Source organism: Periophthalmus magnuspinnatus, chromosome 14 (assembly GCF_009829125.3).
Source record: "Periophthalmus magnuspinnatus isolate fPerMag1 chromosome 14, fPerMag1.2.pri, whole genome shotgun sequence".
Taxonomy (NCBI): domain Eukaryota; kingdom Metazoa; phylum Chordata; class Actinopteri; order Gobiiformes; family Gobiidae; genus Periophthalmus; species Periophthalmus magnuspinnatus.
Genome location: NC_047139.1, coordinates 5,210,237 through 5,218,581, shown reverse-complemented (window position 1 = coordinate 5,218,581; position 8,345 = coordinate 5,210,237).

Genomic DNA, 8,345 nt, shown 5'->3' with positions numbered 1-8,345 from the left:
TTTGTCCGGGAGATGTGATTTATAAGTGAAATATATGTGTTTTTCTTCATTATTTTGCATTTTTTGGCTTGTGCGACTTATACTCCAGTGCGACTTGTACTCTTGTGCAACTTATACTCCAGAAAATACGGTATATGATCCAGATAAAAGTGTAGAAATAAACCTTATTCATTCATAAATACCAGTTAGAAAACATTCATCTGTTTGTTTGTTTGTTTCTTATATTCTAGCCACTTGAATCCTCTTTCGTTAGCAAGATAAACCGCTAACAGCATTTTACTCGAACAATACGTATTAAAATTAAGATTCAGAGTTTCTTTTGAGTTTGTTTTACATTCAGAATGCCTCGAAATACATTTACCAACTTCAGAAATCAGAAATTTGAGTTTAAATGTCGTTTTATACCAAAAAAAAGTCCGAATGTTCCAAAGCAGCTGACTGTGATTGGTCAGTTTGTTGTATTAATGCTGTGTTCTGATTGGTTCACGCAGATAGAACCTTAAAACACCAAGTTAATCTTTGAAATTGCAGATGTTTTTGCTCATAAAATCCTCAAAAAAGCAACAGATTTTGATGCAGAGTACAGTAACAGGAACATGAGTACGTGAATAACCCCGTTTCAACACAAATGTCACACAGAACCTTTAAATTCCAAAGGGACGAGTTGCATCATTACCCAAAACGTTGCATTGTCTAAAACTAATTCCTGGCCAGAAGAACTCAGCGGAGCTATAAATACACGAGAGCTCCCACGTGAGGCTCGACTTCTCCGTGAGCCGAACCATGTGGTCTCTATGGAAACCACTTACAGTCGAAAATCTGGCGGAATCTGAACAAAACGAAAATAGAATTGTGAGGGAATTCTGAACATTCCGGCTAAAAGTGGAGACGGATACGGGAGTTATAAAACGAGGGTTGAATTTAGACTCAGGTTGGAGTGTCCCCCGTCGGAGAACAAGGGGGTGGTTGCTGGGGTATTTTAGTTTTTGTTCATTGTATAAGGCAGCTGCAAAATTTTAAGTTCTCTGCCTGGATTTGACTAAACTTAAGATGATATTCATTCATAAAAACAGGATCTTTTAAACCTAATTTGTAAAAAACAGATAGTAAATGAGTAAGAGAGTGGTAAAAGAGTGAGTTTACTGCGCTAGAAGCAGATTGTAATCGTTGGTTTTAATTTTATTGCTTTAATTATAAGCAAAAGAACAGAGCTGCCGCAACATCAAGTAAACATGAAATTATTGAGTAACCTTGTGTTATTGTACTGCAGTTTTACTCACTGACAATTTCTATATATATGTACTTCCTCGTGAAAAACATACCTGGAATTGTACTTTTACTTCATTCACTCCTATTTCATAAATTCTTCTCTGTGGACTCAAAAATATTCAGTTTGTATTTTGCCCGAATTGTTGCGTCATTGGTAAAACTTTGTACATTCTCAACTAATAGGAGTCTTACGTTAAATCTGGTAAAATAAAAATAATAAAATAAAATAAATAAAATAAATAAAATAAATAAAATAAATAAAATAAATAAAATAAATAAAATAAATAAAATAAATAAAATAAATAAAATAAAATAAAATAAAATAAATAAAATAAAATAAAATAAAATAAAATAAAATAAAATAAAATAAAATAAAATAAAATAAAATAAAATAAAATAAAATAAAATAAAATAAAATAAAATAAAATAAAATAAAATAAAATAAAATAAATAGCATTGCACAGTTGACCAATCAAAAAAGTATTGCTGACTTGACAGTAGCGTAGAGCGTTTCTCCACTGATCTGAAGGCTGGCGGTAAATCGGTCAGATCCACTGTCCCACAGGTTGGCGGTGCGATTCCAGCTCCCACAAAATAAATACTAACGTTGTGTCCTTGGGCAAGACACTTAACCCACCTCGTCTACAGTGTCTGCGTACATTAGTGTGTGAATGTGTGTGTGGTTTCTTGATGTAAAGCGCTTTGAGTGACTTGAAAATGAAAAAGCACTATAGAATTATGTGACCATTTACCATCACAACAATCTAGACCAATAATATGTAATAAAGATGGGAGAAAGATACAGTTAATATTGTTAAAATGCAGATTTTCATTGTATTCCAGTGCGTTCTTGGTTCTAATAAATAATGAAAATGATCAAGTTCAGCTCTGTGGTCAAATTGCAGAGATTATTTTAGGATTAACAAAATGTTTCTGTCATCTGTTCCATCCAAAAGGGAGGCATTTTTCTGACAGTTTAAACAATGATTTGATAAAATAAATGCGCTTTAAAGTGTTTTTATTTGTCAAACCATAACTGCTGTGTAATTTAGACACATTTTGGCCCTTGTTAACATTATAGTTGTGAGGTAATTAACTTCTACATATACATTATATCTGAATTATATATGTCCAACCAGGAAGTAAAATTATAAACATTATCAAAAAACAAAACTGGAAAAGACTAGGCATGATTGTTAGTTAAAAAAAAAGGTGTAAAAGTCTTGTCTTACGCAAAAACTGACTCTTGTGAGCGTTAAGACATGTTAAAACGTTGTTACCTCCTCCAAAGCCGACCTGGAGTTGTGTTTTCTTTCATTCACACATGTTTTAGTAGCAATAACAAGTCTATCTACATCTTCAAAGCTCAAAATGCTCTGTTCCACTTGTGATGTCATGTGGTAGTGGTAGTTTTTTTACTTTACTAGCTACTTTTTTACCTTTAGTTCAGCAGAAATTGGCAATTCTAGGACTAAAATCATCAAAATGATTCAAGTGAAGGTGTAAAGAGTTTAAAAACACAGTGGAGCACTTCCTGAACAGACAAGAACTCAGCCTAAATCTGGAGGGTTTGCGTGTTAAACATGTGCGAATGAAACAAAAACACAACTCCAGGTCTGTTTGTGACGAGGAAACGACATTAGAACACACAGTAGAACAGAAAATAGTGTAATACTCGCCCTTTAACTTACATTCTGAACATAACTTTTTCATTCGTCTGTCAAATCGCTCGCCTCTTATGCTTCTCCCATTAGTATTCCATTAGTCGCTGCCCTAATAACACCTTTCACAGGTTTTGAAGCTCCATAAAACCCATTACTGTCGCAGATACTTCCCGCTTCCAAAAAGTTCTCTCCTCAGCCCCCACATGCATCTACAACATGGTCTTTTTTTTTTGGTTTTGTTTTAACTTATTTTATTTATTTTTTTCTCAGAACGACTTTTTCCCCCGATCTACCGCACCACCTCCACTGCCTCTGGATACGATGCCGATGAGGAGGAGAAAAAGAAGAAGAAGATGAAGAAACTGCAGCTGTTTCCATGGAGACCATCATCTAGGCTATATAGTCGTCAGATAAAGTAACTGTGTTTTTATTTATCTGTTTATTTTTAGCTCGCAGTTAGCCTCTCACTCGCAGCCTCGGTTGACCTATCGCTTGACTCTAATGATCATAAGAATAATAAAAAGAAAAGTCGTCCTCACTGGGCTGTTGCCAGTACGACTCGCAGGGATCAAAACTGCAAAACTCCGTCTAAAACTCTGACAACTTTCTTAAAAATAGATGAATTTCTTTGCATAGAGTCAAATGTAGTTGTCACGATACTAAAATTTCGATACTAAGGGATACTAATTCGATACTTGTTACAGAAATAACGATGAAAACGCTCTTTATTTAGACAACAAAGTCAGACAAAATCATACTTTTCTTGCGTACATTGGTCCCTCGTTTAAAAATAACCCGTAATAGTCAAAATCCGCGAAGTATCAGCTTTATTCTGTATGTTTTTGGCTGTAAAACCCCTCACCACACACTTTATACACTTTTCTCACACATTTTCTCACATTTCTCTCTCGTTTAAACTCTCTCAAAGTTCAAACCTTCATCGACATTGTGGGTTTTGTCAGGGAGAAAACAAATCGCAAATGTACAGCACTTCAGAGTCACACCGCGATCCAACGTTTATGTAAATTTGAGCGAATGATGGACGATGGTCTGCAGTCCAACAGCCAATCAGGACGCAGAACACAATGCACGTTCGGATGCTGTGAAAAAGCATGAAAAATTGGACTAAAACTAAAAACCCTTATATCTGTGTAATCCCTCAGTCGTCCAGTAGGTTCCATAGTGGTCCATGGATGTTTACTCATCTATGTGTCTTATATTTGTTCTGCTACAGCTCAAAAATCATTCTAAAACTATTCAGAAAAGGTTCATTTCTGTCCTGTGAATGTGACTTTTTCAGTATCGATACCTGCTCAAATGAATATCTAGTTTTAGTATCGATTAGTATCTGATTTCTGATACTTTCAATAACCCCACACACTACCACAGTCCTCTAGAGTCGATATATATATAAAAAAAAATATTGTTAGATAAATTAAGGTTATAGTTGCTATGGTAACCAGGCTGCTCTTTCTGACAGTGTTATTTTTGAGTAAACTTTTTTTCTTTTACTTAGCTGTGCAGAAGTGTAAACTGTAGACAGAAAATCAAACTCCTGCCAACAGCTCCTGGTGCAGCACAAAGAAAACAACAAATGTAGAGGATTAAAGAGGGAGAGATGGAGGGAGAGATGGAGGGAGAGATGGAGCGCTCCACGCCACGCTGCAGAATGTTCAAATGTTAGGTTTCACGATGAAGTCAAATGAGCTCCTGCGCTTTTACGCCGCGATTTAAATACTGACGCTGGAGCTGCTTTTTACGTCTCGTTTGTCACGTGCGTCGGTTTAAAGATGACGTGATGTGGATTGATTCAAATATGCTTCTCTCCGCTTCTAGAAAACTGACAAATCTAAAGAAAAAAACAAACAATTATCTATTTTTTTATTCTATCTTTCTGTTGTAAAGATGTGGGTTTGACGGTGTGTGGATTTTAACATGTATGAACGGGAAGATCGACTGTTACAAATAGTTGAGGCGCATGATCTGATCTGTTTTCGCTTTTAAATGTGACGGGAATTTTGGAATAATGGCGACTTAACATTTTAATTTCATATTAGTATCATATTAGTAGGTGCAGTAGTTATACTCTTGCGAAGTCTTATCCGTAGACTGTTTATATAAATGGACATAGCTAACCTGCTAGCCGCTACGATGTAAATAGGAAGTGATCATGGGCGCACTTCCGGCTCCATCGACTCTCACTTCCGTCTTCGTTCGTATGTTTTTATTTCACTATTGTGTCCATAAATAAAAGATATGAACATTAATAAGACACAAAATCAGGCGCTTTCTTTCTGTGAGGTAGCTCCCATTAGCGTTAGCAACAGCTTTGATTGACAGCGTTGCTAAGCGCCCGTCCCCTTCCAAAACAACGGCGCAGGCGGAACGGGGCGTTACCTTCGTCAGCTTCGCTTTGGATTGGCTCTTTGGTTGCTGTGATGCTCGTGGTCGAAATCCCAAATATGGAAATTGGCTCCAAATTCGCCGCTATAACTGCTAGCCTCGATTAGCCTCATTTGACTGGAGCCGAATGCTAATCTATGGATGTAACAATCCGTGAAAATTGACAGAGCAATATTAGAGACATATATATGGAGGAAAATCTACAATGTACAATAGAAATAATCTTTAGTCTAATAAACAAGGAATAGCGAGGGGGCGGGACCTATATAACGCTACTGCTGGGTTTCAGACGACATCACAACATTCTATAGCCCAGTAACATTTAATACAGACGGGGGCAGATGACATAAATATTGTTCAAATGCAGATCTGTGTTGGAATACAGTGAGTTTTTGAGTCTAGTCACTGAAAGAAATCATTAGGTCCAACATTTGTACATTTACCTTTTGGATATTTCACGGCAAAGTACAACGTAAACAAAGAAGTCCCCGACAAAACCCGCAATGTCGATGAAACGTTCTGCACCGACAAAGACGCCGACGAAGGTTTGAACTTTGAGAGAGTTTAAACGAGAGAGAAATGTGAGAAAATGTGTGAGAAAAGTGTATAAAGTGTGTGGGGAGGGGTTTTACAGCTAAAAAACACAAATACACATAAAAAGTAAAGCTGATACTTCGCGGATTTCGCCTATTGTGGGTGATTTTTAGAACGTAATTCCCGCGATAAACGAGGGACCACTGTATCTGAATTCAAACGTGATCCACAAACGTTGGCGCCGCAAACGTACCACATTAATCCCGCGGTTTCCTTTTTGTTTCTTTAAACCGAGAGAGAAAACCGGGTCAACCAATGTGCAATTTGAGCTTTAAACTACAAATCCCACCATCAAATTCTAACCGTTTAAACTACAGAAACTCTCAACTGTTGTTAGATCACGTGACCCTTTAACCCTCTGACATTTTACGACTCGTTATGGAAAGAAACGGTTGCGTGTTACTTCCCCCCCCCCGTTTTTTACACCCAACTTTTTTTTTTTCTCGCCATCGATTCTCTCAAATAGCTCCATCTAACAATCAAACCAGCGTGCACGTACTTTAGTTCATTCACTTAAGCCTCAAGTCTCAAACTCAAAGCAGAAAAAGACATCGATTGCAGCGGGGAAGTAACAATCATGGTCGCGGCGTGTAGCGGGTAGCAGTTTTGTAATAAATTCTTGCGGAGTGATTTTCCTCTTTTAGCACATGTTTGACGGATGATTATTCAGTCTCTATGGTTACCGTGTAGTTAGAGACCAGAGTGTCGGGCTAAAGTTGTTGCAGAACCGCAGAGGTGGAGATGGATGTGTGTTGTTCGTGCGCTTTTGTTTGTGCGCGCAGAGGTGTTCACGTGTGACCGGACGCCCTGGTCGAAAGGTTAAAGTCAGGGCATGCATATGTATTATCTGCATCCGATAGTTATTTCTGTAGGTGGTGTCGCTATGGGAAACAAAAAAAAAACAAAAAAAAAAAAAAAAATGGTTCATCTACGCAGGCAGAAAACAAATCCATAAACACACCAGTTGTTACATTGAAGAATGGATTCGTTGGATAAAAAGCGTGGTAAAAGCTGCAAGGAACAAGCACGTGCGTTGTCTTAGAGCGCATGCGTCAAACTCAAGGCCCGTGTGCCAAATTCGGCCCGCCACGTCATTTTATGTGGCCCGCGACAAGGTAAATTAAAAAGTATAACTGTCTTAAAATATCAGTTTATCATTAGATACACAGTTAAACAGCAATTTTTTCATATCTGTGCAAATCGATATGCAAAATTTGTAACTTGAATAAGTAATAAATGTAGAAACGGTCAATTAGCAAGATTAAAAAGTAGTTGCATTTATTTTACGTTACATTTAGTTACATTTATACTGTCTTGAAGTTAAATCTGGCCCTTTGAGAGCAGCCATTTTGTTGATGTGGCCCTCTGTGAAAATGAGATCCTGTCGTAAAGCAAAATAACAATGTTTCAGACATAGGGGGCGTCAAACTCAATTTCACCCAGGGCCAATTTGCATAGATGTAAAAACAACATGACGGTGTAACTGCCTATCTACTGATAAACTGACATTTTAAGACAGTCATACATTTTAATTTACCATGTCGCGGCCACATAAAATGACATGGAGGGCCAGATTTTGCCCCTGGGCCTTGAGTTTGACGTGTTTTAGAGTAACAAATGCGCTCTCTTTACCGACAGAAAATGTACAAGCAGGGCCGGTCCTAGCTTTTCAGGGAATCCTAAGCTGAATTTGTAAATAGTTGGATCTAAGTGTACAGATTATATCAGAGTTATTATATTTTTACGAACATACTGACTCTGCTGACTTCTATTGGCTCGGGTGCAAAAACAGGAAGTGGAAAACATCACTACTTCTGCTTACCGGAATTTTGCCACCCTCAGATTCCTGCTCCCTGGACCGTCCTAGCTCCTTCGTCTTTGGCTCCGTCCCTGCTCCGGTATTGTCTGCTCTTTGTCTTCGCCTCTTTGTCACGTCCTGGACCCCGGCTTGCCCCTCGTTCCCCGCTCTTGTTCTTGTTCCCTGGACTGCCCCTGCTCCGTCGCCTCTGCCCCCCGTTCCTGGCCCTGTTGTCTCCCGCTCCGGTACTGGTCACGCCCTGTCCCTGTCCCTGCTCCCCGCGACGCATTCCCGGACTCTGGCTCGCACCCTGCTCCCCGCTCCTTGTCGGTCTTGCCATCATTTGTCAGTTAATTCACAAACTGTAAATAAACACTGTAAACTTGCTCCACCTTTTTTTACACCACCATTACGACAGTTTTGATTTCTTTGGGTCGTATCAGTTATTTCTAAATGGAAAATACAGATAAATGTGCATTTTGAAGACTGGGCTTTACACTCTAGATACAGATCATGTTTAAGCCAGTAGCTCGTTGGAAAGAATCTTCAGCGTCACCGTTCATTTCAGTCATTCGAGCCAGTCTCTGCGCACGCCATGATATCAAAACATACCGGGG